The sequence below is a fragment of the Arachis hypogaea genome, chromosome 6 (genome assembly GCF_003086295.3).
Source record: "Arachis hypogaea cultivar Tifrunner chromosome 6, arahy.Tifrunner.gnm2.J5K5, whole genome shotgun sequence".
Lineage (NCBI taxonomy): Eukaryota > Viridiplantae > Streptophyta > Magnoliopsida > Fabales > Fabaceae > Arachis > Arachis hypogaea.
Genome location: NC_092041.1, coordinates 69,420,090 through 69,424,862, shown reverse-complemented (window position 1 = coordinate 69,424,862; position 4,773 = coordinate 69,420,090). Strand labels below are relative to the sequence as shown.

The 4,773-nt window shown below is 39.4% G+C and overlaps 1 non-coding gene across 1 annotated transcript; it reads left to right on the top strand.

The window, feature by feature from the left end:
- Positions 1–1,155: 1,155 nt before the first annotated feature.
- On the top strand, positions 1,156–1,263 carry LOC112700569 (small nucleolar RNA R71). The gene has a single exon (XR_003153475.1). It is a non-coding gene; the product is annotated as a small nucleolar RNA R71 (small nucleolar RNA).
- The last annotated feature ends 3,510 nt before the right edge of the window (positions 1,264–4,773 follow it).

Genomic DNA, 4,773 nt, shown 5'->3' with positions numbered 1-4,773 from the left:
GGTCATGGTGCCTATGGTACAAGGTATAGAAAACTTCCCAGGATCTTACCTCTTTTGAGGCAGTTTCTGCCTAGACAAGTCATTCAGTTCTTTGGTGAGCAAAGGGGGTTCATCCTCCCAAGTCTCATTTCCAAATAACTTGTCATTTAGCTTCATGATTGCTCCAAGGTATTTAGCAACTTGCTCTTCAGTGACATACTCATCCTCTTCAGAGGAGGAATACTCATCAGAGCTCATGAATGGCAGAAGTAAGTCCAATGGAATCTCTATGGTCTCAGTTTGAGCCTCAGATTCCCATGGTTCCTCATTAGGGAACTCATTGGAGGCCAGTGGACGCCCAGTGAGGTCTTCCTCAGTGGCGTTCACTGCCTCTTCTTCATCCCAGAATTCGGCCATGTTGATGGCCTTGCACTCTCCTTTTGGATTTTCTTCTGTATTGCTTGGGAGAGTACTAGGAGGGAGTTCAGTAATTTTCTTGCTCAGCTGACCCACTTGTCCTTCCAAATTTCTGATGGAGGATCTTGTTTCAGTCATGAAACTTTGAGTGGTTTTGATTAGATCAGAGACCATTGTTGCTAAGTCAGAGGTATTCTGCTTAGAACTCTCTGTCTGTTGCTGAGAAGATGATGGAAAAGGCTTGCCATTGCTAAACCTGTTTCTTCCACCATTATTATTGTTGAAACCTTGTTGAGGTCTCTGTTGATCTTTCCATGAAAGATTTGGATGATTCCTCCATGAAGGATTATAGGTGTTTCCATAGGGTTCTCCCATGTAATTCACCTCCTCTATTGAAGGGTTCTCAGGATCATAAGCTTCTTCCTCAGATGAAGCTTCCTTAGTACTGCTTGGTGCATTTTGCATTCCAGACAGACTTTGAGAAATCATATTGACTTGTTGAGTCAATATTTTGTTCTGAGCCAATATGGCATTTAGAGTGTCAATCTCAAGAACTCCTTTCTTCTGACTAGTCCCATTGTTCACAGGATTTCTTTCAGAAGTGTACATGAATTGGTTATTTGCAACCATTTCAATCAGTTCTTGAGCCTCAGTAGGCGTCTTCTTCAGATGAAGAGATCCTCCAGAAGAGCTATCCAAAGACATCTTGGACAGTTCAGAGAGACCATCATAGAAAATACCTATGATGCTCCATTCAGAAAGCATATCAGTGGGACACTTTCTGATCAATTGTTTGTATCTTTCCCAAGCTTCATAGAGGGATTCTCCTTCCTTCTGTCTGAAGGTTTGGACTTCCACTCTAAGCTTACTCAATTTTTGAGGTGGAAAGAACTTTGCCAAGAAGGCATTGACTAGCTTTTCCCAAGAGTCCAGGCTTTCTTTAGGTTGAGAGTCCAACCATGTTCTAGCTCTGTCTCTTACAGCAAAAGGGAATAGCATTAGTCTGTAGACCTCAGGGTCAACCCCATTAGTCTTGATAGTGTCACAGATTTGCAAGAATTCAGCTAAAAACTGATGAGGATCTTCCAATGGAAGTCCATGGAACTTGCAATTCTGTTGCATTAGAGAAACTAATTGAGGCTTAAGCTCAAAGTTGTTTGCTCCAATGGCAGGGATAGAGATGCTTCTCCCATAGAAGTCGGGAGTAGGTGCAGTAAAGTCACCCAGCACCTTCCTTGCATTGTTGGCATTGTTGTTGTTTTCGGCTGCCATGTGTTCTTCTTCTTTGAAGAATTCGGTTAGGTGCTCTAAAGAGAGTTGTGCTTTGGCTTCTCTGAGCTTTCTCTTCAAGGTCCTTTCAGGTTCAGGATCAGCCTCAACAAGAATGCCTTTGTCTTTGCTCCTGCTCATAAGAAAGAGAAGAGAACAAGAAAATGTGGAATCCTCTATGTCACAGTATAGAGATTCCTTGAAGTGTCAGAGGAAAAGAAGAGTAGAAGACAGAAGTGGAAAATTCGAACTTATCAAAGGAGATGGAGTTCGAATTTTGCATTAAGGGATAGTGTTAGTCCATAAATAGAAGGATGTGAGAAGGAGGGAAGTGATTTTCGAAAATTAAGTAGAAAATTTGAAAACATTTTTTTTGAAAAACATTACTTAATTTTCGAAAATGAAAATGGAAAAGAAATCAAGTGATTTTTTGAAAAGATTTTGAAATTAGAAATCAAAAAGATTTGATTGAAAACTATTTTGAAAAAGATGTGGTTAAGAAGATATGATTGGTTTTAAAAAGATGTGATTGAGAAAATATGATTTGGAAAACATTTTAAAAAGATTTGATTTGAAAATTAAAAACTTGACTAACAAGAAAAGATATGATTCAAACATCAAACCTTTCTCAACAGAAAAGGCAACATACTTGAAATGTTGAATCAAATCATTAATTGATAGTAAGTATCTTTAAAAATGGAAAGAAATTGGTTTTGAAAAAGATTTGATTGAAAAATTGATTTGAAAAAGATTTGATTTTGAAAAGATTTTGAAATCTTAGAAAAAATTTGATTTGAAAACAAAATCTTCCCTTCTAGCCATCCTGGCGTTAAACGCCCAGAATGGTGCACATTCTGGCGTTTAACGCCCAAAATGCTACCCTTTTGGGCGTTAAACGCCCAACCAGGTACCCTGGCTGGCGTTTAAACGCCAGTCTGTCCTTCTTCACTGGGCGTTTTGAACGCCCAGTTTTTTTTTTTTTTGTGTGCAATTCCTCTGCTGTATGTTCTGAATCTTCAATTCTCTGTATTATTGACTTGAGAAGACACAAATTAAAAATATTTTTGGATTTTTAATAATAAGGATAAATCAAAATGCAACAAGAATCAAATAACAATGCATGCAAGACACCAAACTTAGCAGTTTGTATACTACTGACACTAATAGGATGAAAATGCATATGAGACACACAAAACACTCAAGTCAATAGAATTCAAAGATTAGAGCAAGTAAATCGTCAAGAACATCTTGAAGATCACCAAGATACATGAATGAATGCATGCAATTGACACCAAACTTAAGATGAGACACTAGACTCAAACAAGAAATATTTTTGGATTTTATGATTTTTTTTTAATTTTTTTGTGTTTTTTGAAAATTAAATGGAAAAAGATATCAAAATTCTTAATGAGAATTCTAGGAATCAGTGCAATGCTAGTCTAAGACTCCGGTCCAGGAATTAGACATGGCTTCACAGCCAGCCAAGCTTTCAAAGAAAGCTTCGGTCCAAAACACTAGACATGGCCAAAGGCCAGCCAAGCCTTAGCAGATCACTGCTCCAAAAGCAAGATTGATAGAAATCAACAAGCTCTTGTGATGATAAGTTGAAACCTCGGTCCAATGAGATTAGACATGGCTTCTCAGCCAGCCAGACTTCAACAAATCATCATGAAACTCTAGAATTCATCTTCAAGAATTTCGAAAAAAAATAAATACCTAATCTAAGCAACAAGATGAACCGTCAGTTGTCCAAACTGGAACAATCCCTGGCAATAACGCCAAAAACTTGGTGTTGTTGCCGGATCTTGGCACTGATGTTACCAAAAGCTTGCTCAAAACTTGAACAATCCCCGGCAACGGCGCCAAAAACTTGGTGCGCGAAATTGTGAACAATACTTTTTCACAACTCTCATAATCCCCGGTCATGAACCCCAAAAACTTGGTGTTCAATACCATGGCATTACACAACTTCGCACAACTAACCAGCAAGTGCATTGGGTCGTCCAAGTAATAAACCTTACGCGAGTAAGGGTCGATCCCACGAAGATTGTTAGTATTGAAGCAAGCTATGGTCATCTTGTAAATCTTAGTCAGGCAAACTCAATTGGATATGATGATGAACGAAAATAACACAAAGGTAAAGATAGAGATACTTATGTAATTCATTGGTAGGAACTTCAGATAAGCGCATGAAGATGCCTTCCCTTCCGTCTCTCTGCTTTCCTACTGTCTTCATCCAATCCTTCTTATTCCTTTCCATGGCAAGCTTGTGTAGGGTTTCACCGTTGTCAATGGCTACCTCCCATCCTCTCAGTTAAAACGATTGCATATGCTCTGTCACAGCACGCGGAATTCATCTGTCAGTTCTCAATCAGGCCGGAATAGAATCCAGTGATTCTTTTGCGTCTGTCACTAACGCCCCGCCTTCAGGAGTTTGAAGCACGTCACAATCATTCAATCATTGAATCCTACTCAGAATACCACAGACAAGGTTAGACCTTCCGGATTCTCTTGAATGCCGCCATCAGTTCTTGCCTATACCACGAAGACTCTGATCTCACGGAATGGTTGGCTCGTTTGTCAGACGAGCACTCGGTTGTCAGGCGATCAACCATGCATCGTGCAATCAGTAATCCAAGAGATATTCACTAAAGCCTTGATTGCTTGTAGAACAAAAGTGGTTGTCAGTCACCTTGTTCATGGGTGAGAATGATGATGAGTGTCACGGATCATCACATTCATCAAGTTGAAGAACAAGTGATATCTTAGAACAAGAACAAGCGGAATTGAATGGAAGAACAATAGTAATTGCATTAATACTCGAGGTACAGCAGAGCTCCACACCTTAATCTATGGTGTGTAGAAACTCCACCGTTGAAAATACATAAGCATAAGGTCTAGGCATGGCCGAATGGCCAGCCTCCCAAAGTGATCAAAAGATCTAAAGAAAAAGGTTCCAAAGATCAAAAGATTCCAAGATGAAAATACAATAGTAAAAGGTCCTACTTATAGAAAACTAGTAGCCTAGGGTGTACAGAGATGAGTAAAAGACATAAAAATCCACTTCCGGGCCCACTTGGTGTGTGCTTGGGCTGAGCAATGAAGCAT